The sequence below is a fragment of the Equus asinus genome, chromosome 5 (assembly GCF_041296235.1).
Source record: "Equus asinus isolate D_3611 breed Donkey chromosome 5, EquAss-T2T_v2, whole genome shotgun sequence".
NCBI lineage: Eukaryota > Metazoa > Chordata > Mammalia > Perissodactyla > Equidae > Equus > Equus asinus.
The window spans coordinates 81,406,818-81,432,844 of record NC_091794.1 but is presented as its reverse complement, the minus strand read 5'-3'; the positions used below and the strand labels follow the sequence as shown (position 1 = coordinate 81,432,844).

Below are 26,027 nucleotides of genomic sequence, written 5' to 3'. Positions count from 1 at the left end.
TATTCTAGTGCTGGAAATACAGCATTAAATAAGGCAACATTCCTGCTTCATGGATCTTACATTTAGTGAAGAAAACAGACAATAAACAAGATAGTGATGAGTATTCTGAAGCCTATAGCAAGGTAAGGGTCTGGGGAGAAGGAAGAGGAAGGACTATTTTACATCCAAGAGTCAGAGAAGCCCACTTTGAAGAGCTCATATCTGATTAGAGACCTGAATGAGGTGAGGTAATGAGCCATAAATAGATCAGAAGGAAGAAGTGCAAAGGCTCTGAGGTAGAATGTACTTGGCATGTGCCAAGAAGAGTGAAGAGGCCAATATGACTGCAGCAGAGTGATCGAGAGAGAAAGAAGACAAATTTAGAAATCTAGGCAGGGGACAGATTATGCAGGGTCCTGTAGACCATGGTAATTATCTGGGGTGTTCTAAATGTAATGGGAAAATGTTGGTTTTGAGCAGGCAAGTAACATGATCTGATTTATGTTTTAAAAGACTCCTCGAACTAACGTGTGTGCAACAGACTGTAGGGGTTCCTGGGGGAAGTTAGAGTTAGGAGGCTATCACAACAATCCAATCAAAGGGATGGTATGGCTTGGACTATGGGAGGACAATGTTGATAAAGAGAAGTGGTCAGATCCAGGCTACATTTTGAAGGTAGAGTCAACAGGACTTGCTGATGTTCTAAATGTAGGAGTTACAGGAAAGAAAAGACTCAAGGATCAAACTCCTAGGATTAAGTTTCACATCCTTTTAGACACCCAAGTAGAGAATCAAAGTGGGCAAGTGAACATATGGCTCTGAATCTCAGAAGAACAACAAAAACTGGAGCTATAAAATTAGGAGGCATGTGCAAATAGCCATTTAATTCTACAAGATGGGATAAGTTCATTTAGAAATGAAGAAGAGGTCCAAAGTCTGAGCCCTGGGATACCCCACCTTTAGAAACTGGGAAGAGGGGATCCATAGCAAAGAAGACTGAGGAGTATCCAAGGAGGTGAAATTCCTGTATGTACATGAGTCTGCTTCTGAATTCTCCACTCTTACTCCTGAACTTTCTGTCTGCTCTTGTGTCAGCTTTGATTCTTTCAATTCCAAATAACAGACAACCCGACTCAAACTAGCTTAAGCAATGAAAAAAAACCAGGTGTGGCTCCCATAATGTCACGTGGATGCAATTTCTCTCCCTTCCTCTGCAATGCTCTCCTCGATGGTGGCTTTACCCTTTGTTCTATGTAATAACCACAAGGCTAGGGTCTCACAATCAGAAGAAGGGAAGGCTTCTCGGCAGCAAAATCCACGAATGCCCACCACATTTCCTCTGCTGATACCAAACTAGTTTAATTACTTTACCTATGGATACATTTTTCATAACTAGTAAGGCTTTTATGTTTATATCACTATGACTCGTTCTCAAAAATTTTCCAGGTATGCATTCATATTTATTCTTTTGTGTGTGTGTGTGAAGAAGATTGGCCTTGAGCTAACATCTGTTGCCAATCTTCCTCTTTTTGCTTGACAAAGATTGTCACAGAGGTAACATCTGTACCAATCTTCCTCTATTTTATATATGGGACGCTGCCACAGCATGGCTTGATGAGCAGCGTGTAGGTCCATGCCTGGGATCTGAACCCGCGAACCCCAGGACGTCAAAGCGGAGCATGCGAACTTAACCACTATGCCACCAGGCCAGCCCCTGATAGTTATTCTTAAAGAATCTATTCTTCCAATCTGTCTCCCTTCTCTCTGGTCATATTGGCCTGTTCCCCAAAACGCCTTAAATTTTTCTTGCCTACAAAGCATGCTTCATCCTCATTTCTCCCCTGGAATACTTTCTTCCTCTCTTTCTTCCTATCCATAAATTTATCCTCCTTCAATATATAGATCACATCTTCCCTTCTCCATGATATCTTTCCCTATTACTGCATCTGGAAGTGTTATCTCTGTCCTCCTACATACTCACATTTAGCATATATAGCATTTTTTAAATGGTCCACATTTGTCAAGTATCTTTTCTTTTCCTTTTCTTTCTCTTTTTCTTAAGATTGGCACCTGAGCTTACATCTGTTGCCAATCTTCTTTTTTCTTCTTCTTCTTCTCCCCAAAGCCCCCCAGTACATAGTTGTGTATTCTAGTTGTAGGTCCTTCTGTGGGATGCTGCCTCAGCATGGCTTGATGAGTGGTACTATGTTCACCACCAGGATCCGAACCGGCAAAACCCTGGGCCACCGAAGCAGAGCCTGTAAACTTAACCACTCGGCCATGGGGCCAGCCCACAAGTATCTTTTCTTATTTGTCAATCTCCCAGCTAGCCTAAACTCCTCCCGGAAGAGACGTTGTTTCAAATTTCTATGTATTCTTCTCAGCAATCTGCTCAATCCTGAACACATAGTTTCTACATTGAATAGATACTTTTTAACAACTGGCTAAGCTACCACTCCTGTTTTCTCTCTTCTTTTTCTCCAAGAAATGAACAGCAACAGAAGAAAGAGCAATAAGGAAACAACGTTTGTGGTTTACAATGTGGATTGTGCTGTGTAGGTGAGTACTCATCATTTGGGAATGGCTCTAAGTACTTAGTGCATAGTATTCTGGGTACTGGAGCTTTGGTTTAGGTGCTGTGCAAGGTGCTGGGATACAACGATGAATAATATAGACACAGTCCCTGTCCTCATGAAGCTCACAAATTTCTTCTCCAGTGCTGTAACTAATTGTTCCATTATTTTCATTGTGGTTTTTCATTAAAATAAATTATTAACTTTAATGTAATCAATTTTTTTAATCCTTTCTTAAGTTAAGGCTAATGCTTTTTGCACCTTATTTAAGAAGTCCTTCCCATGCAAGGATCATGAAGATATTCTCTCATATTACCAAAACCTCTATAGTTTTTCCTGTCATGTTTCACTTTTTAAATCCTCTTGAAATTGACTTTTATGTATTGTGCATAGTGATAGGCAAACTACATTTTTTCCATATGCATATCCATGGGTCCCTGAACCACTTATTGGAAAGCTCAACATAAATCTGTAATGCATTCTTTGCAATATGTCAAGAGTCCATAAATGCAAAGGTTTGTTTCTGCGCTATTTTGTTCCATTGGATTGTTTGTTTATCCTTGACTCAGTACCATGCTGTTGACATTTCTATAGTTTATATTAAGATTTCATTCCATCGAGCAAGTCCTCTGACCTAGCTCTTCTTTAAAATGTCTTGGCTATTCTCATTTAAAATGTGTTAGCTATGATTGTGGATATTTTTATTCCTCCTTGAACATCCGTCATTTTTCTCATTATATGTTATGCTATGTTATTTGATGCATAAAAATTTAAAACTGTAATATTTTCCTGGTGAAAAGAACTTTTTATGCCTAGTGATGTTTTTAACCATAATGTCAGCTTTATCTGAAATTGTACTTATTATTTGACAGTATACATTTTTCCATCCTTTTACTTTCATACTTTTTGTCATTTTATGTTACAGATGAGCCTTTCTCAACAAGCTGGGATGTATACACCCTGCTTCTATTTTTTCCATGGTTATTCCAGAAAATACAATATATATTGTTAACTTATTAGTCTAAGAATAATTATTCATCTGTCTTCTCTTCCTAGGTAATACCAGGACCTTAGAATCCTTTCTTAACTTGTATGCTATTGTTGTCTTATATTGAATTCTCTATAGTTTAGCCCACAGATATTATCAAAAATTTTTATACTTCATTATTCATCTAGATTTACATTTACCCATATATTTACCTCTTTTTGAAATCTTTCCTTCCTTATTGTGTCTCAGCCTTTTCCACCTGGAGTCACTTTCCTTCTGCCTAAAGTATCTCAGTTAAGTTTTCCTTTATTAGGCAAACTCTACATTCTTTATATGAAAATATCTTTATGTTGCCATTTTCTTGAAAGGTATTTTCTCTATGCATAGAATTCTAGGTTGTCGGCTATTTCTACACAGATACCATTCCACTGTCTCCTGGCTTCCATTGTTGGCACTGAGAAGTGTGTAAGTCACTCTTTGCAGTGTAATTTGTCTTTGTTTCCAGCTTCGTTAGGACATATTTTATCAACTGACATATTTTATCAATTCTGGAAAAATCTCAGTCATTATCTCCTTAAATAGTTGCTTCTGACCCATTCTCTCTTTCCTCTCCTTTTTGAACTCCAATCAAATGCATGTTACAACTTCTCACTCTATCATCCATGTCTTTTAACCTCTCTTCCATATTTTCTGAATTTTTGTCTCCTGCGAAACATTCTGGATAATTTCTTATAATTTATCATCCAATTCACTAATCTCCCTTTGATTTTGTCTAATATGTTATCTGATGCTTAACCATTAAGTTTTTACATTCCAACTTTGTATTTTTATTTCTAGAAGTTCTATTTGGTCTTTTTCAAATATGCCAAGCCACTTTTAATTGCTATCCATTCCCTGAAGATATTTACAAGCTTGCCTGTATTTCTATGAACATATTATTTATTTGTCTCTGATAATTAAATACATAAAGAATTTGTGCTCTAGTTTGTTTTTTTTTCTTTCTATCAGTTGCTTCTGCTGGTTCTCTCAGCATGTTGCTTCCTTGTGTGCTTTGTTTTTTCTGACTGTACTGCTCATTGGCACTGGAAAATTAGGAAGATGCCTTCCTCCAGAGAAGATTCACCTTTGACTCTGCCAGGTGTCTAGGGGCAGGAATGGAGAGGAGAAGGTACCGCTAGCAACCTGGAACCACCCTAAAGCAAATTCATGGCTTGAGGTTCTCTGAATCAAGGTGATATATAACCATCCTCAAAATCTGTGCAAAGACTGGCCAATGAACACAACTTACCTTTTCTTTCTCCTCTCACTTTGCTCAGGACCTGGGCAATCTTCCCAGCTGTCCCTTAGTGGTAGGGAGACATGGTTTTACTTCTGGTTCACCTTTACCCTGAGTAGTTCCAGCTCTGTGAGATAGTCTCCCATGAGACTCTCCGCCTTGGGCAAGCCATGAATTTGACTTCTAACCTCCTCATCCTGCAAGGCTGCCAAAACCAAAGCCCATAATTTCTAGGATCAACAAATGTTCCTTGGGCAAAAGCAACTTAAATGTTACAGGGGTTTGCACATCTCCCTAGGTTCCCACTTGACCATAGATTTTGACCTGATAGTTCCTTTTTCTCTTCTCAGCTCTTTAGTGCTTTTAAGGAAATTTAAAATTTTTTAAAGTTAAAAAATACATCCAACATTTTAATATTTCTCAGTGTGAACCTCGGTCGAAATAACCTTGCCTACCATGATCAGAAACAGAAGTCTACCCTTTCCTTTCTTCATTATCATAGAATGAGTTAGTTTTCCTTGACAGCTACAGTATTTGCACGAGGTTCCTCTTGGTGGAGGAGGGGAGGATGGCCAGGATATTCTTTCAGATAAGCTGTTTTCACAACCCAAAGGCTCCCTTCCTCCCTGCTACCACAGAGACAGAATACTGCCTACAAATATGGTAGCTTGACTATGTGATTCTTTATACAACTCCTCTTCTTTTGCTTCTTTGAACCAAACTACATCCAGGAGGGTCTCCTCCACCAGCTGTACATCCAGTTCCCACAACAATTGCTGCAAGCAAGGAATATAGCTCTTTCACATCTGGGCACACTTCTCAGCTTAAAGAATACGACTTTTCTGGTACTTTGTAACCTTGCTGCTGCTGGGCTCTCTCGCTGTCTCTATGCTGCTTCCGTTCATTTCCTCCCAGATGGCTTCCACCTGATGTCATCTATTTGGGACAGTCTTTACAAATAGTTTGATGTCTATGGATTAAATTTCTCTCCTAACTTTGCTGGAAACAGAGTTTGCAAGGCTTTTATTATTATTGTTTTTACCTTCTTTGACACTTTTGAATGTTTCCAGGAAGAGGAGGGGAAATGCCAACTAATGCAGCAATGTTTATACCCAAAGGTTGGAACCATCTTGACTCCTCTCTTTCCCTTGCATCCAGTATCAAATACATCGTCAACTCCACCTTCAAAATATATTCAGGACTTGTGCACTTCTCATCACCTCTGCCTCTATCCTAGTCCAAGCCCCCACTGTACTTTATCTGCACTACTGCATAGTCTCCTGATTAGTTATCCTGCATTCACCTTAGCTGCCATACAGTCTATTCTCCATGCAGCATTTACATTTTTTAAGACATACACCAAATCAGGCCACCTGTGCTCAAAATCTTCCAATGCCTTCCTATCTCACTAGAATAAAACCCAAAGTCTTCAACATAGCTGTGAGGTCCTACCTTCCTTGCACCTCCCCCTCTCCCATTCTTCGTTGCATTCCAGCCATAATATCCTCCTTGCTGTTCTTCAAACAGGTCAAGCATTCTCATACCTCAGGGCCTTTGCACTTGCTAAACTCTCTATAGGGAATGCTCCACCCCTAGGTTTCCTCATGGATCACTCTTTCTCTCTTCATACACCTCTCTGCTCAAATATCACTTTGTCAAGAGGCCTTCCTTGAACAAACTCTTTACCATAACATCACTACCCCACACATCCACCCTGTCTCCTTACCCAGTTTATATTTCTTCTTTGCAATTATCACCACCTTACATCTTTTATATTTGTTCGCTTTTCTTGTTTGGAGTTGTGTGCTTTCCCACACCAAAATATGAGCTCTATGAGAACAGGACCTTTGTCTGTTTTCACTCACTGTTATATCAGAAGCATCTAGAACAGTGCCTGGCATAGTAAGTACTCAACAAATATCCCTTGATGCATGCTATGGCTACAGGGAATCTGGCTGCAGGAAGCAGAGTGGAAGCAGAAAGCAGAAGCTCCTCCCTCTCTGCTGCCCTGTGGTCTCTCACCCACCCGCCATCCAGCTTCTCAGCTCACTCAGCCACCTTTCCAACATCACCATTTTCAGCCTGAGTCTACAAGTCCTTCCTGCCTGAGGTTCCTCAGCCCACTGATTCGGTGTCCAAATCCCAAACATCTGATTGGTCCACCTTAGTCCAAAAACCCATCCAGAGTCCAAGTGGCCACAGCTGGGGGCAGAAGGGAGGCAGGTGTATGTATCTGCTCACACGCCAAGTAGAGTCGCCTTTCCAGGCTCTCTACAAAAGGAAAAGATGCTGGAGATCTCTAATTCCAACACACAACAGTCCTGCACTAACACATCTCTGACATCGGCAGGGAGAATGTGCATAATGTCTAGAAGGGTCCCTCTATCTCGAACGCCTTCAGAGTCCTGGCAAGTAACATCAATGAGCGAAGAGAGCAGGCTGGTAAAGACAGCAAACTAGGGAGTCTCGCTCCATCCAGAGAAGGCAGCCACCACCGCTACTGCCAAGGAGGAATGTGGGCCTGCTGTTGCCAGATCTTCTGACGGTTCGAGAGGAGCCAAGACATTTGGAAATTTTAGTGTGAAATCTCCCACTTTTTAAACGACAACTAGTCCAATTTTCAAAAAATAAAACACTGAGCAGACTACATAAAACACATCTGCTGACCAAATTTGGCTCAGGGCTACCAGTGTGCGATCCTGCTTCATACAGTCAGCCCAGAAACAGGACACAGGTAATTTATCACACTCTAAGGCAATGTTCCCCACGGGGTGCAACGTGAAGATGTCATCAGCTGGAGTGGCCAGAACTCTCAGTCCCCTTTCCCAGCACCTGCCCCCATCTTCTCCACCAGTCCTGGTGCAAACTCCCACCAACGTCTAACTGTGAGAAACAAGGCTTAATGGGAAACATGCAGGCTTTGGAATCAAACACACCTGGGTTAAAAACCAATGCTGCCTCCTCGCATTCCTCAACCTCTCTAAACCTCAGTTTCCTCATCTGCAGAATGGGCATACTTAAGGAAGAGAGTTAATGTGAGTAACGTGTCTGGCACATAGAGAGGCACAGAGTAAGTAACTATTTTTAACAAACTAGGAGTTGGCCTCCCCTTAGAAAGGCATGACAACTGAAAATCTATGACTGTGACACAGACTGTTCAAAATAAGCTAATGCCCTCTAAACCTCTTTGTGGAATAAGGAGAGGGTAAAAGAGCATTTAGTAAGCAAATACAGATGGGAAATACAGGCATTCAGGGCCCCAAGTCTTCATATTAATGCAGTTGCTTGTGAACTTAGTCCAGAATGTCTGCATTTGTAGAAACCAGCACTAATTAAAATTCACAGACATCAATTATCTGATTATTTAAGAACTCTCTCAACTTTTGAAGCCGTTTTTTGTACATGTATTACAACACAACACTGAGTCAATTAAACACATGCCAATTCTCCAATGGCCTAAAAAAAAATTAATCCCGGAGCTCAAGGAGACATGAGTGGGGAAGGGAGCCTTGTTCACAAAGTATATGCTGCCGTGCCGTCTCTGTCTGGTGGGACTGCTGGTGGCTACGACAGGACAGGCCCACATCCACTATCAAATGCAGGGGAACAACTGTGGCAGAAGAGAATCCAGAACCCCCAGAAATGATGCCTCTCTCTACCGCCCCTACCCTGCCCTGCACTTTCCAGGAAGGAGTCAGTGAAGACCCATTGGCCCGAGCCAGAGGGCCACACAGAACACCTGGCTTCACACCACACAGCACACCCAGGGGGTCATGAAACAGGAAAGGGGTCATGCTAAAAGGAAACATGCAAACAAACGATGCCCCCTCCAGGAACTGAGAGGACCCTCGACTGTGGAAACCAGAAACACATTTCTAGCAGCAGAGACGGCTAAGTAGGCTTCTCCACCCAGAAGGCTTAAAAGGAAAGAAACTTGTCTCCTGTCACCTGCACTTTGCCACCAAGAAGAGCTCAGCTCCCCAGCCCAGATTTGCCCGGGCCTCTTCCTATTTCCCAGGCCCTCATGGCTGTTGCAATCATACATGTCCATTTTCGGTTTTCCTCTAGGGAGACCCAAGCACCTGAAAATCACTTATCTCCTTCACGCTGAACCTCTCCTAGTAGGCAGACCATCAGTAATTATCTAAGCTATTTTCTAGATCAAAGCGGGGTGGGGGGCGGGGGGTGGGTATCTAAGATGAGTGGGATATAGATTAAGATCAGCCAGGACTTGACAATCATGGAAGCTGGGCATTGGGTAAATAGGGTTCATTATACTCTTTTCTCAATTTTTGTATATGTTTAAAATTTTCCATAATAAAAAAGTTGGGGGAAGACACAGATACAACCTGAAGACAACACCAAGTGTTCTTCACTCTCTCCTCTGTGTCTAGACACAGAAAACTCTGGGAGGTGCTCAGATCAACAGCCAAGAGAGTTCACGCACTCCCAGGGCAGACATTATATCTTCTGAGCACAACACTCAGTGTCCTCAACAAAATCACCTTTGAAAAATTCCCTAGAACTTTTCAAAATTATCCTGGCAGGACCCAGCTTCCCTTCTTGGCCTAGAAACCCTTCTGCCTCCACAAATTACCCCTACAGCCTCGTCCCACAGCAAAGGCCTTTACTTCCTGTTCCAAGCTACTGTGTTGAGCAATCGAGTTATTGAAACAGCTCCTGGGTGGCGGGCAAATGCCTGCTGCGGCGGCTTGTTGGGTTGGTTCCCCCTCCTGGGTGTCAGATGTGAGGGTACTGTTATAATTTTCAATGAGTCAAAGAATGCTTTATATTTCTTTCTTCTTCCTCTTCCCTTTAACCTCAATTTGCTCCTAACAAGAAACTGTTTTATCATATAAAGTGGAGTTTTTCGAACTCAACACTATGAACATTTTGGACTGAACAATTCCTCGCTGTCCTGTGCACTGTAGGAGGTTCAGGAGCATCTCTGGCCTCTACCCACTAGAAGCCAGTAGCACAAGCCCCACCCCCAGCTGTGACAACCAAAAATGTCCCAGGCATTGCCAAATGTCCCCTAGTGGGCAAGATCATCCCCGACTGAGAACCACTGGCCTAAAAGATATTGAAAAACCAAGACCAATATTGTCCCAGCAAAAGACTGAGATTATACAGTTTATTTCCACACACACACACTATTGGACAACACATTTCAACGTACAAATTTGTAAATATGAATTTTTAAGAAATATTGCATCCTAAGCCAAAAACACATAAAATAACAAGAGAAAAATGAACTTATAAACACTTGCCACTATTTTTTTCAGTCTTTGTGGTTTTCTGTGTAAATCTTATTTGTTTCCTCCAAATTATCCTGTTTTCCTGACAATGCGGTCATCATTTCACTCCAAGCCCTCTTTGAAGTGCCACACAATCTGCGTTGGAAGGAAAAACTTCCATGAAGGGGGCTGGCTCTCCAGCGCATACTTAACAGGTGTCACTGGAGGACAAAATCCCCCAAAAGAAAATTTCCCTACGAAATTAGAAAAAACCATCACCAACATGTCCTCCTGGTACAACTTCAAACAACACCAGATTCCCAATGTGACCAAGAAGCACAACGCGAGACTGAACAAGCCAGTGTAAGAGGTTGCAACATCCAAGGGGAAATACTGTTATATTTCTTCATTAGGCAGAGGGAGTTTCCCACTATATTCAAATGGTACACTGCCTTCTTGAGAAGAAAGAAAATCTGTTTTCCAGTCTGCAGAGGCCTTACATTATACACAGTCTATTCTTCAGCGTCGGGGGATATACACAGATAATTGTCCCTCCTCTCCATCCCACCAGACTTCCCAGCTCCACTTAGTGGTTCTCCCAACACCCACCTTACCCCAGGGAGATGCTGACTTGTCCCTCCCTCTGATGCTTGTGGTCAGGCAGGCGCTGGATGCAGGGCATTCTGTCTTCTGGGGTCGATACCTTCCTCTGCAATCCCATGCCACTGCCTGTCTCAGTCTGGATCACCTGCATCCTAGATTCCGGCCAAGGCCTCCTAATCTCCAGTCCAGGTTTCACACAGATGATGATCGTTCAAGAGCACAAGCCAGCAGGGCCCAGAAGCCTTCTGCAGTTTCCCATTCCCTATCACCAGACACGATCTCAGCTTCTTTGGTGCGCGGATTTGTGAAGCACACCAAACATTTGGCCCAGGAGGTATCCTGGCAGGAGCACGATGCACACTGAGTGGGATGGCGCACATGCATGGGGGATTTGTCCACTGGAATGATGGAGGAGAGAGAAACTCAATGACCTTAATGTTTCCTTTCAACACTGACTTGCCATGATTCTGGGAACTCCTGGGTCTGCCACTGCCATTATCTGACCCCGAACCTCCTGCAAAGTGATGCTAAAAACTCCCCCACAAACGCTTCTCACGTCCTCCTGCACATGGTTATCCCATTTCTATAGGATGACTTTTCTGGTTGTTTTCATTTTTTGAATTCCAAAAGCAATAATGCTGGTGGCAACAGGATAAAACAATACTGAAGTGTTTAAGATGAAGTCTCTCAATCATTGTACTCCCATGGTAGCTACTGGCGGCTAGAGTGCATGCCCTCCAGCCCTGCTCCATGACACACAGACACACGCACACACACACACACACACCTCACTTACTTGACATTTGATCTTACACTGTGCCTTAGGGAAGAGGACATTTAATTCTTACCTGCATTGACTCAGCCCTCTAGCCCCCCAGGAGGTTAAGCCTAGTTAGTTCATCTGCTTCAACTACTTCATTCCACCAATGAGGACATGCAAGGCAGGGAGATTGGGTATCTCGCTCAAAATCACAGATTCGCTGGTGGCAGAGTGAAGACCAGAACAAGAACTCCTACCCCAGTGTTTGTTATTACACTGTAAAGTGCTCCTTTCCTCCCCACAGTGCAGAATGCAACGCTGTACAGACAGCAGGCAGAAATAAACACCTGTGGAAGGAATAGCCTACAGACGCAGGATGGACAATGGTTAAGGATTTGGACTCTGAGCTGAGGCTGCCTAGGCTAGCATCTGGCTATCATGTACTTAACTGTGTGACCTGGGTCAAGCAACTGGGCCTCAATTTGCATCTTCTGAAACATGGGGTAATAACAGTACCTTCCTTATAGGGTTGTTGGGAAAATTAGATAACTTAATATCTGTAAAGCATCCAAAACTGTGTCTGGTAAATGTACTAATAAAATGATCATCATCGTTCTACAAAGCCCCTCAAATACAATAAATATCATCCTTCTTAAAATTTAGGCTGGCAAATCAAAACTAAATCTTTTTAGCTCTGAACCTTGTCCAAAAAGAAATCAACATGGGGGGAAAACTCATACAATATTAGTCCAAAAAATATTTAAGTGACACAGTGACTGAAACCAAACCTACAGGGAGGAATGACCTCATAATGACCTCATAGATCAAAAGCATTGTAACACCTACGGCACCAAAGAATAAAAACCTTAACAGCCTCTAGCAGTAATTATCTAAGTAAAGTGGGCTGCAAATCTGCTGGAGAATTATTTCTGCCATGATAATATTTCTAGTAAATTGCGGCTTCTATACTAAAAGTACTGGTGTTGCAGAACTGGCATACTAATAGAAAGATTATTATAGAAACACTATTAAAATGAATTAGATATTATTAAAGATTCAACACTACAACAGTACCTGATTGCCGGAGAGTTCAAGCTGTATTGCTTAATGGGCAGATAAAAGTGCTAATTAAGCCCACTCTTAAAGGATGTCTCTAGGCAGGTCTGTAAACCACAGGTAGCAAGAATTCTATGAACTAAATGAGGAACCAGTAATGCCAACCCAGTTGGATACAGTACCAGGAAGACGGGGAGAGAACAGGAAGAGGCAAGGTTTCTGCACAGGAGGGGTAACCTGGTAAAGCAGACAAGTATCCAAAGTTATTTTAACCTCAGTTTTTCCCTAACTGCTTCATCAGCAGCACTTGTAATTCTTCCTTTGCTTAAGTGAAGAACATCAAATAATCTACCATAGATGGGTGACCCTCAATAAACAGCATAAGCAGGGAGAGGCAGAGAAAACCTTGCCATTACTGCCAAAGCCTTCTCAGGCAAACAGAAGACACAAATTGTTCTCCCCCCAGCACCCCGGCCAAAAAGCATCTCTCACAGCCAACAGCCCAAGGCTCTCAGTGGTTCTTAAAGAGTTGCTAGACTAAAGGCATTAGCCATGCGTTTCAGGATCTATTTCGCTTTCCCACCTTGTTAATTAACTAATCAGGGATGGCAAAGCACCTCACAAATATAAAGTGTCAGGGAAATGCTAAGCAAATTCGCCTACCTGGTCTAAATGTCAGGGCTAAATTAGGAAAGGGGGGAAGCGCGGGAGGCTGAGCTGTCTCCAGACTGCCGCAACCCAGGGGCCAGGGCTCGCTAACGTAGAAGCGGAGAGACCCGTGTGCCCTGCAGCAGCCTCTGGCCCCAGAGCAGGGCTTTCGGTACGACTTCTGGAAAGGAAACCTGGACCAGGGCCACCCCGGGGAAAGGGAACGCTGATCTCGAGGCGCATCCTCGCTGCTCAGCCTCCATCTCCCGCATCTCTCGGATGTCAACAAGCCCGGACCACAAAGTGAAACTTTCCGGGCCCCCGCTGCCGCGCTGGGTCTCTGCCCTCTGTCTGGGAGCGCGCCGCGGGGACAGGTGTGGGGCCGGGGCTCGGGAGGGGACCCCCGCCCCCAGCCCCAGCGATTGTGTAATCGGCCCGGGAGGGGGGGCTCGGGACCAGCCCCACGCCGGGATGCGGAGGCGCGGCCCGGAGACCCCGGCAGCAGGCGCGGCGCCCGGTGGTGTAGGGGGGATGGGGAGGACTGTCGTCCCGCCCCCCGGGACCGCCCCCGGGCGGCAAGGGGAACCGCGGCGCTGACACAGCCCGGAGGGGGCGCCCGCACGGCGGACCGATGCCGAGGAGGGGGGCGCGATGGCTCGGCAGCGCGGCCGGCCTTACCTGCGCGCCAGGGCGGCACGGCGAGAGGCGGCTCGGGATGCCGAGGCGGCGGGCGACGGGCGACAGCGCTGGCAGCCACCGGGGCCACCGCATGTAAGGAACCGCGGCGGCGGCGGCGGCAGTGGCGGCGGGCGCGGGACTGACAGCCCCAGGCCCCGCCTCCAGGCCCCGGGCCCCGCCCCCTCCGCGGCCACACGGCTGGCCCCGCCTCCTCCGCCCACCGCCGGGGTCAAGCTCAGTCCACCGGCCCGGAGGGCGGGGGCTCTCGCTTCGGATTGGCCCGGGCGATACCCACCCCTCCCACTCCCCGCCCCCTCCTTGGCAGGGTAGCTGCGCGTGCGCGGTGGCTGCGGAGAGCAACGCGTAAAGCTGAGCGCTGGCGTTCTTGGTCCCAGACCGCCGGTACCCGGCGTCCTTCCTTATCCGGGACAGCTTGGAGCCCTGGATGACCTGAGGAGCCAGGAGTCACACTCAGACTGCACCGTGGATCGTCCTTATTCAGCTGTGAACGAATCTACAGGAAAAACCTAACTGGAATGTGCCAGGCTCTAGCCAGAGGAGACCCCAAAAATATGAACTGCAACAGATAACGAGCCGCTGGCTCCGACGCATCTGCGACCAGTCTCGGGGTGCTTTATCCACACGCTGGATTCATTCCATGGTCAGCAAGTGTGATGTGTGTGCACAGAGTCCAGCAGTTGTGAAACGAGGTTAGGGCGTTAAGGTTGTGCCAACAGAGAAAGAGCGATGCTGAAGAGAGTGGCCCTTCTCCAGTGCCTGCCCTCCTCCTCCTCCCCACCCCCTCTCTGTGTCTTCCCACCTCTCCCTCTGCGCTGGTTCTCTACCCTCAGCCTGTAAACAAGATCAAGTCTCTCCCAACAAGAATCAACTGAGACCCAGCAATTCTACTCCTAAGTGTATATTCAAGGGAATTGGAAACAAAAATCTACTCAAAAAGTTGTACAAAAAATGTTCATAGCATATACATAATAGCCAACAAGTGGAATTTCCGTCGTTTGATGAGTGGATAAACAAATTATGATTTGTCCATGCAAAGGAATATTATTGGACCATAAAAAGGAATGAAGTACTGATACACGCTATAATAAGGATGAATGTTGAAAACTTCATCCTTATTATATGTGATATATATAAGTGATTATACAAGTGAAAGAAACCAGACATGAAAGACTACATAGCATATGAGTCCGTTTCTATCAAATGTCCAGAATAGGCAAAACCATAGAGACAGAAAGTAGATTGGTGGTTGCCAGGAGCTGGGGGAAAGGGAAAGTGGGGAGTGACTGCTAATGGGCCTGAGGTTTCTGCTTTAGGGTGTGATGAAAATGTTCTGGAATTAGATAGGAGTGATGATTGCATGACTTTGTGAATATACTAAAAACCGCTGAATAATACACACTTTAAAAGAGTGAATGTTGTGGTATGTGAATTATATCTCAATTTTTTTAAAAGAAAATCAAACTACCAAAAAAACTAACTCCCTTGATGCTGAACCCCTTCCAACTACTGTGCAGTTTCCCATCCCTTCTCATCCAAGATTCTTAAAAGGGTGGGCTATGCGTTCTACCCCCAATTCCTCATCTCCCATTTATATGTCAGTTCCCTAGAATGTGGCTTCTGTCCACACCAGAGAGAGAGCTCAAATCCACGCTCTCCTTGAATGCTGAGGCTTTCTATGACCTTGAACATTCCTGGTTCTCCCCCTCCTCTCCAGTCTTTCTGTCTTTTGACCTTCTTTTCCTTGGCAAACCTATTTTAAACATTGATGTTTTTTATGGCTCCTTCCAAAATCCTTCCTAGGTTCTATCATCCATGTCTGTGAGTTCAGTTACTGTGTTTCAAATTCTAACATTCACCTGATGTCCCACAGGTTTCTCAAACTCAGTGTGTCTTAAGCAATTTATCATCTCCCTCCCCTTCCTCTACCTTCTCTCCAAGGGTGCTGTCTCTTACAGCATGCTAGGGCCTGGGAGTCATCCTTGATTCTTCCCTCTTCCTTCTTCTAGAGTCAACCACCAATTTTTATCCTATAAATGTTCTTAAATCCCATTGCTCTTTTCTATTCCTACTATCACAGCCCTAGTCCACAGCGCCATCATCTTTTGCCTTTTACTTCCCTTCATCTTTTGTGCCCTTCCAATCTAGCTTTCAAACAGTTGTTGAAGTGGACACCCATTGCAATAGCTGGCATTCCTCTCTCTTATGGTAGCAATGCCCTGGCTTTGCTTTAGGAACCCACCGCTTCCCCCATGAGCTATGAGCTTGTTGAGACTGCCAACCAAAATGCCAACTTTACCTAAACCAGGCTGGGTATGCCCTGAAGCTGGGGCAATACAACACCCTTCATGGGGAGTTTGAATTCTGGGCAGAGCAACATAAAAACTGAAGTTGGTTGGACCTGATTCTTCCCGACCCGGAAGACTTCCAGTCGATTCCTGCTGCTTCTGTCCTGGGAGCTCCTTTCAGAGCCTGGATGCTGTAGTTTTCCTACAGTTTTCTGAATGATCCTGTATCTTGCCAATGTATTCTTTTTCTGGAAGTTGATGAGAGTTGCCTGCAAAGATAGAATCTAGCAGATACAGAAAAATGTTTAAGACACAAACCATGTCTTTGCCTACTTAAAATTCTTTGGAGACATCCATTGCCCATAGGATAGACTCCAAGCTCTGTGACCCAGCTGCTCCCTGCCTCTCCTGCATCTTCTCTCCCCATTCCCTGCCTTGCCTTCACATTTCTGCCTTTCTGAATTACTTGGAGTTTCACATAAACTCACTAAGATTTCATGCCCTGGTGTTCATGAGACCCCCTTTATATAGAATATCCTTCCCTGTTTTCCCCCAACTAACTTCAACCATCCTTTAAGGAGTTATCCTTCAGAAAGCCTCCATGGCTCTTCCTTGCTCCCAACCGTCCGCCTTCCTCTGTGTTCTCAAAGCACTCGTTTCTTCCACCTATGGTTGCACTTACTGTCATGGTATTTTACTTGACCATTTAATTATCGCCTCTCCCACTAAATGTGGAGTTCCTTGAGGGCTGTAAGTTTCTATTCTGTATCCTTAGTGCTTAGCACACTCCCCAGCACGTGGCAGGTGCTCAGTACCCTTCCTTTCTTCTTCTTCTTCTTTGCCTCTAATCTTGAATAAGAGAAAAGGATCGCATGAAGGAACACTGACAAGCATTTTTCCCAGGGAGATGAAAAGCAAAAATTCACGCTTAAGGCAGCTCATATAAATTGTTTAAAAACTGTATTCCAGTTCTGAAAAATGTTCCAGGAGACTGCTAAAACCTCAGTAAGACTACAGGGCTAAAGGGTACTTATTTAAATAACATCGCTCTCATCTCAAAAATCTGCTCAATTTCTCCTGAAAGCCTTCACAGCCTAATGAGATGGAAAATTAAGTAACTCAGACAATTGTAGTCATTATTGTGACTAAATGGCAAGGTAAGTTTTTACACACATTTGTAATGGTAGCTGGAGAATAAACTAAACATAATAGGCAAATCCCTAGTTCCATTTGGGTGTCTATGGTGAAATACGTACTACCTTAAGTGGAATTATATAACCATCCATATGCAGATGCTGAGTGAGGAAAGCTGGATTCTAGTCGCAGCCCGGCCATGACCAACTACTTGACCTTGGGTAAGTCACTGCCCTGGGACACTTTCAGTCAGCCTCCCCAGTATCCATTCCTCCATTGTCCCACCCTGAGAACCCCAAAACTTCTTTGGAAAACCACTTTTTCTCCATTCTAACCCATGTGGTCTTGTTTAACCTAACCCCACACTCCAGGAGTTGGGCCTGATTGGCTTACGGCAATCATTCTATCCCATCTCTTCGGTTACTGAAATTAGTTCAAAGGTAGCCATGAAACCCAGTCAAACCAATAAGATTTGAGAAAACATTTTCAAGAGCTTCTGGCAAACACAAAACAAAGATTCTCTCCCTGCTGTAGCTCCTATGAATGATGTAAGGTCTAGAATTAATGCAGCTACGTGTGACCACAAGAATAGAGACTAGATTGCCAAGCAGTTGATGAATCCTGAGGAAGGCAGAATGGGAAAATGGAAAATAAACAGAACCTCAGTTACATCGTTGAGCAGTGAACAGCCAGATCAAGCCACACCTGAAGCTGATTACCCCATACCTTCCAGTTATATGAGCCAATACTTTTCCTTTGTGGTCATTGAAGTTTAGTTTTCTGTCTATAACATAAATAGTCCTAACAGTAACACAACAATCTCTCTTGGCCTCCATTTTCTCATGAATAGAATAAAGATAATATGAATAATCTCTAAGAATTCTGCCAGCTCTCACATCCTATAAGTCTCTGAAGGGTAAATATATTCACAAAAATGAAAGTGCATTATCATTGACTAGCAAGCACTAAGGACAATAAAACTCCCTAGTTTAACCCAACAAAAGATAGCTGAGACTATGAATACAAACAGAAATCCTTAATCTTTGGCCTATACCAGGAGTTACTCTGATCTCCATCCTCTCCCCCTATACTTCAGCCACTTGTTCCTATACGCTGAGGATAGTTCATGGGGGAGGGTGGCTGGGAAGAAGTGTATAAGGTGGCCCTGCGTTAGAAGACTTGGGTTCTTGTTGGTGGTGCCCTTGGCCTTAGACCCCTTATCCAGATTCTGACCTCTTCTCTCCAAACTCTTTGACCTGAGTGCTCCCTTCTACCTTCTCTCTCTCTCCAGATCTGACCTCTGAATCCTATATTTCACTCACCAGCATCCCCTTCTATCTGTGTTCCCAACACTGCCTACCTTCGATCAACTGGAAATGATGATATATTAGCCAGAAACTCCAGAGCACAGATTCGTTTATCTGTAGCAACAGGGCCTAGAGGAAGGAGACAAGGATGGTTATTTAGTGGAGGAGAGTCACTTAATAAAAGAGATTAAGCACCTTAGGAGCCTGAAGGGTTGAGCAAATTGTTTGATGCACTGCACTAGCAATTATGTGTGAAAGGCTTCACATACGGGATACAGACCCCACATAAAATTATGCATTTGCACATGCAATTGTAATTAACATCCTAATTTGAAAAAGCACTGCTTGGGTCCCTGTGAGGTATCGCATTGGGACACTGGGAACCTCACCTGGAGGCACTGGGAACCTTAGGAAAAGGCAATGTGGAAAGAATCTGGGTTGCTTCCCTGGAAATAAAAATGAAGAGTATGCTGCTGATTAAGTTTGCTCTTTGTTCTGGCTTTGCGAGATTCATAGGAAAAGACAGATCTTCAGCACTGTTTTGATTGATTCATCCAACATTTTGTGACCAGATAACCTCTGCTTACAGAGATGACTAAGACAATGTTGCTCTTCTTTAGGAGCTGGAGGAGGAAATGGACCCTTGAGCAGTCGAGTCACAGCAGGAAACAGCCCACGTGGCTCAAGTGAAGAGATTTCAGTGAAAGGACAACCTGCATAGGTGTGGGGAAGGGTTGTCAGGCACCCAGTTACTAACAACAGCAGAAACCATGACCACCCCTAAGAATGCAGAGACAAGCAGAGGAAACAGGAGAGTGGGAACTGTGGAGGAGGGGCTGCCTGGCAGGAGCTGTAGTCAGGCAGAGATTCTGCCAGAGGAATGGCTTCAAAGCAGAGGCAGTGAGGGAAAAACACCTTGACCTTGCTTGCCTCCCTCTCATTCTCCAATCCCCTGCAAGTGCCTATCACTGACTGACCTGAGCAGAAATGCCACCAGCAAGAGTCCAGACGACGCAGTCTCTAGGGATCAGGCTCCCCGGGAAAGAATAAAGCCGAGAAGGGTGGAGAATGGATATGGCAGCATAAACAAAGAATAATCAGTCCACTCCACCCCATTTGCCATCCAGCTACCATTTCTCTCCTTCCTTTGAGTGATGAAAATCTCATCCCAAACACAAGGAGACACATGTGTCATCAGCCACTGTGTTATTACTGTTGATGTCATTTCAAGTGTACTCCCACCCAGAATCTAAATTTTGGGGTTAACTGCCACCAATACTCTTGATATAAAGTAGTAGGGAAAAGGGAGGGGAAAAATCAATTACCATAAAATAGGTATGGATGGCTACAGTCTCCCCTTCTATAACCCGTCATGAGGCCAGAGCTGATCATCATGGCTTCCTTCTTCTATTATCCATTCCATGTTCACCTTACTCTCTATCAGAACCTCAGCTACTGGGAGGCCCAAACCTTCATCTCAATATAACCCTTACTAGTCCTCTCCATACTGGGTTGCCAGTTTTCACTGAAATGTATTATTGGAATGGAAGTTCTAAGAAGTGGCCCCACAAATCCCCTGGGTTCCGAACATAGTCTTCTCAGCTCTACTGCAAAGCAGCAACCCAGTTTCCCCTTGATAGCCAAGGCAGTGCTTCCCTTCTCTTCCTGTTGATTCAGTGGCATGAAGAGTCCCAAAAAGGCCAGGGACAAACTCAGCTTCCAATTCATCAGAACTATGGCTGCGTTCCTTGGTGGGAGCATTCCTCTCTAAGGAATCAACACCCCAAACCTGTCAAATCCAAGGTCATGGAGATGGAAAGCAAAAATTCTATCAAGTGAAGTATTCAGTGTAATAGTTAGAAAGGCCACTCCTAACTCTTCCCTTTGGTTCCTAGCCCACGTGTTCTCAGTATGGAGACAACACCAGCTATGACCGCTGATTTGAAGCATGTCCTACCTTCTGCAGGTGAGCCCAAGCCTGGCGTGGTGTCATATCCTAGCTGGTCCACTGAACCTTTACTGTACATACTTTAGAAGACCTGTGTTAGGATGACAGAGATGTTGTTGGTCTTTATTCCTGGATGATGATATGCAGCAGAGCTGCCCACAGATTTTGGAATTGTGCTGTATGAGAGAAATGTATGCCTATATTCTTTAAGCCCTTCTCTTTTGGGCTTCCTTTGTTACATCATTTTAACATCACCTTAACTAAGATAGCAATCATGGCTGTTAACAAAGCCCTCACTTGTGCTCTCCCTGGGCTAGGTTGCTGGGAGGGGTTGGGGTGGAGAGTGGAGAGAGAGGAGAGCCTCTGGCACTATAACTCTGCCTCAAATATACCCGTTTGCTGCACCTTCCCCCGGGCAACCCCGTGCCGCAGAAAATCACGTGGTAATTCAATTCCAGGCAGACAATTCATCATTGTCCTGATATAACTCACCATCCCCAGCCAGCACTAATGTGGCCCTGCTGTTTCTCTGCCTTGGAGAGATGCAGGTGTGGGCAGTGATCTGTCCAGGGAGAGAGAAAGAATTCAGCTCAGCTAAAAAGCTTTTCCCTAGCCTACCCCAAGCCTCCTACCCAGCCATCTGCTGTTTTGTGTTGTTAATCATACAGAGACACCCAACTACATTCTTTCTACCCAGGGGATTCTCATCATCTTTCTGATAGTTTCTCAGGTCCATCGACCTCCATCTCTCTTCTGTGGCTTCATCAGAGAAGGATGAGTGAACAGTGCTGGTTCCCTGTCCTGTGCTGAGATGACATTGCAGGGGTACAGAGGAGACAAGCCACGGACAACCTGTAGCAACAGGAGGAGGAGAATTAATAGGAAGGTGTTTACATAGTGTATGACTCCGTTTATGCGAAATTTCCAGAATAGACCAATCCACAGAGACAGAACACAGACTAATGGTTTCCAGGGGCTCAGGGAAGGCAGGATGGGGAGTGGCTGCTTAACAGGCATGGGGTTTCCTCTTGGACTGATGAAAATGTTCTCAAACTAGATAGTGGTGATGGTTGCACACACATGTGAGTGTACTAAATGCCACTGAATTGGATATTTTAAAAATGGCTAAAATGGTCAGTTTTATGTTACGTGCATTTTATCATAATAAAAAAATAAGCAGTTGGATTTTATTCTAATGGAGAGAGCAGATGCTCAAGGGTTGCAGGGTGAATCTGGTGGTGACTGAAGTAAGCTGAGCTGTAAGAGAATCATTTGACCTTGTAGTCCTTCTTGGAACCACTGTTCCCTCCAGCATGGGGAAGTGATGGGGATGGAGGAGAGCAAAGGAGAAGGCAGACCAAGTAGAGGATGCCGACTCCAGAAAGAGGAGAAGAGCAGGCATCTGGGATGGACACTTTTCCTGGATTTTCCTGATGTAATAGATTTTCTGTTGTTTTTGTTTGTTCATTTGTTTTCAAATATTCAGCATTCTACCACCTTCATATTTGGGGAGACTCCAAAGGTGGGATGGGGGAATTTGCCTTTGTAAATCTTGCTTATAGGTAGGGATCTTCTTCCCAATCTGCAGTCTGAGAAGACCAGAGACTTTCTCTCTGCCCCGCACCCCACCTGCCAACCACGCTGGATCTCAGACATCTGACCCAGCTCAGCTCATGGAATGCTTCTTCTGAGACTTCAGGTCACAGAGAGTGATGCAAGGACACAGAGGCAGGTGAGAGACCACCCCCGACAGCCGAGCCCAAGGATGAGAGTCCAGCAGCAGCACCATCAAGCAGAGTGTGGGACTTTGGCATTGAGTGGCCAGGGGCAGCTGTGCCTGGCAGCATCTTCATCACACTGACCCTGAGGGGTGACCTTGGCTGTGATACCCACTGCCTGGCCTCTTGTTCTGGTCATCCTATGAGCCTGGTTTGCCAGCCTCTCTTCAATTCTCAAGCTACCTGATATCTTTCCAATAAATTCCTTGGCTGCTCAAGTTAGCCAGAGCTTGTTTCTGTGACTTGTCACTAGGAACCCTGACATTGACGTAGACTTACTGCCTCCCTTCAAAACAGAAAATGTGGTGCATTCCAATTAAATGCCAACCATTCCTTGTAAAATTGAAGTGCTGTCTGTACCTTGACTCTTGTGTGTGTGTGTATGTGTGTGTGTGTTTCACTTTAAACTTTACAGATGTGAAACCAAAATGCATTTCCGTGCACTGAGTTATTGTAACTATGGTGATGGGCAGAAAGAGCACTGCTCTAGCAATTAGAAGACCAGACCACGCTAGGTGTGCAACCTTGGGCAAGTCAGGTTCTTCTCTATTCAGGCTGAGACGAACTGTGAGCCCTGTTTCAGTACTTAAGATCCTATGATTCAGGAAATACAATGGAAATGATTTATATTAGCACCGTACCTAGGAAAACATGCTATTCTCTCACACAAAGAGCCTCCGTCTGAGTCAGTGTCATTCAATTAAGACAACTTCAGTCTTCAGTCTTTACTTCATCTATTAAATAATGCAAAACCTTGTAGACAAGCAACAAAAGTTAACATCAGCCTCATCTCCCTATGGGGTATGCTATCTGCCATAGTAACACTAATGTGAGCTCACACTTGGACAGCACTTACTGTACCCCAGACATGGTTCTAAGAGCATTACATATATGAGCTCATTTAATCCTTACAACAACCCCATGAAGTAAGCGCTATTATCATCTCCATTTTACATGCAAAGAAACAGAGGCACAGAGAGGTTAGATAATTTGCCCAAGGTCACACAGTTAGTGAGTGACAGAGCCAGTATTCAAACTCAAACTATCTGGCTGCAGAATCCAGCTGCCTTGTGTCTGTGTGTGTGTGCGTGTGTAAAATTCACATAACATAAAATTCACCATTTTAGCCATTTTAAAGTATACAATTCAGTGGCATTTAGTTACACTCACAGAATCCATGCCTTTAATGGTACACTATATTGCATCATTTAATGGTACACTATATATTCTATATTTTTGTATATTTTCTGTATTTAATGATACACTATAATGACTGCTTTTAATGACACACTATACTGCCAACACTGTATATATCATCAAATAAATAAACCCAACTTACCATCAGTTTTACAGACTGAGAGATGGTAAGATGGAGGAGTCATTTCTTTCATCCACTTCCCTGTGTTCAATGGTAGCGATGTAATTTCCCAATGAAGGTTATAGAGTTGTGGTGTGATTGACAGATAGCTTCTAGTTCTAGTTCACCCTTTGCCTCCACCAAGGCTGCATCTAATCTTAATCAACCTAGAATAATGAGTGTCCATCACGTTTTAACACTTCAGTGGGAGATCTAGCAAGGGAATCCCGCACCACTTCCTCCAAGGGCTGGTCCCACTGTTCAAAGACATTGCATCAGCAGAAAGTCCTGACCTACGTGCTCTTTCACACACGAAGGCTTTCACCTTTAACCCTGACTTCGGGGGCTGGGGGGAAGGTGTAGAAAAAAGATGGTCAACGTTTTCTCTGTGATAATCCTTCATGTTGAGTGCCTGGATCACCAAGACCTGACTGTGTGGAGCCTTGGGCAAATGATTGCTACTTCTGAGTAGTCTTCCCTGTGACAATCATTTGCTCGGCAAATATTGGTGGCACCTGTTTTGTCGCAGGCACTGAACTGAGTCCTGGAAGCGGGGAGAATTGGAAGGGTAGCTGGGTAGGTGGGTGTTGGGCCAGGTTCTCAGCCTGTTTGGGCAGGTAATCACTTAATGGAGCTTTTCAAATTACAGTATTCCCTCCCACCAGATCCTGATGTCCATGTGGAGGCTCTAGTGGCCAATGGATTTGGGGGGACATGTATTTCAAAACATCTCTCCCAGATATATCTCACCTTCTTTATCCTGTCCCCCAACCACCACTGCCCCACCTCTCACTCCAAGGTCACTTATTCTTTCAGAATCATTGAAATTGGTGATTTCTGAGGCAATTTTGTCTAAAGTCCTGTGGTTCATTCATTAATATATTTCTCAATGCAACATTTATTGAATGCCTATTCCATACCAAGCACTGGAGATGCAGGGTGATAAGACCTAGGTAGACACAGTCCCTGCCTCCTGGAAGCTCTCAATCTGGTTAGGGCGGACAGACAAGCCAGTCAACAGCGTCCACATAACATGAGGAGCCTGGAATGCAGGGGAGCATTTTATGAACTGAATGTCCCCCAGGCAACAATTCAACTTTCTCTTCTCCAGAACACGTGATTCCTTTGCCTTCTTTTCAAAGCTCCTTTTTCCTAATGGTCAAACGCAGCAATATGATAAATATGGCAAGTTCTAACCCTAATGGATCCACCTTCCTTCTGGTCTCAGATGCAAAGCACGTTCTGCTCCGCACCTCACACCAGTCGCAAACCCTGCATGCTAACACTTCTCCACCAAAAGACCATTTTAATGAGGGACTTGGTTCAGCCTTCAGCTATAGAACATTAATATTCATGGTTAGCATTTGTAAAAACCTTCATTTCAATCTTTTGTTTCTGTTGAGGAGGAGTCTTAAAATGGCCAGAAATTCCCAATTCCTGTTTATTCTATCTAGTCCTCTGTTTTCAGAGTATTTTCTTTTTGGCTTCCATTATTTCATCAGGATTGGCAAGGAAAGTTAGTTCTGCTCCTGTCCAAGTGTTAAATGGATACTCATGTGTCTCTTTGCCACATTGGTATAATTAATTTTATTGCAAATAGGATTTTTCTTTTTTCCCCTCTGCATGCAAATGTGGTACCCTTTCAGTGTTTGCATAATAGCAGTAATTCTTTCATTTGTACAAAAGGACATGCATTATTTTGGCAGATAGATGGAGCTTTGATGGAGAGATTATTACATTTCCAAAAGCAAAGAGAATAAATCAGAATTTAGCCAGACGCTGACTAAACACCCCCTTCCCCCAACTGCACTGATCAAGGGCCAAGCGTCTAACACACCACACTTTCCTCCCAGAGAACAAACCCTGCAGAACAGTAGGACCCGGCTGGCCCGTCTCCATTTTCCGCCCTTCTCTGCCCTGCTTTGGGAGCTGTCTCACCTGGCCTTCCTTGCCCTCTATCTTCTGGTTGGGTTGGCCAATGGTCGGGGGTGGGGGGCGCCAGCATGAGAATGGAGGGTAGGAGTGAAGAGAGGCTAGGGTATTTACTGCCCCTGCTCCCTCTCTGCTTGCCAGGGGTCAGTCAGTGTCTGTGCTCCTCCTAGGCCACAGCTCCTGTCCCAGGGCCCCTCTTTCACAAGTCCAGCTCTCACTGGACTCTGGTAATCTCCTTCCTTCTCCTGACTGCTCCGGGCTAGACCCTGGGAGCCTCACTACCCCATGTTGGCTAACCCTGCCCACGTCTATGTAAACAGTCTTTATGTTCAACTCCTTTGAGTGTCCATCTCTTTCCTTCCAGGACACTGAGAGAACCACCACATTCCTAAGAGCTCACTTAGCTCACTAGGCCCTCCCACACACAAGAAAAAATATCCACAGCACTGGGAAAAGAAGAAGGAAGC

General features: G+C 44.6%; 1 protein-coding gene across 2 annotated transcripts in view; it reads right to left on the bottom strand.

Moving 5' to 3' along the window:
- Positions 1-15,208, bottom strand: part of HIVEP3 (HIVEP zinc finger 3) — a 474,366-nt gene extending 459,158 nt beyond the window's left edge. For both annotated transcript variants that reach the window (XM_044770511.2, XM_070510167.1), the window contains exon 1: positions 13,799-15,208. The gene's annotated coding sequence lies outside the window, so the exon portion shown is untranslated. The remainder of the gene's footprint in view (positions 1-13,798) is intronic.
- Between the last annotated feature and the right edge of the window lie 10,819 nt (positions 15,209-26,027).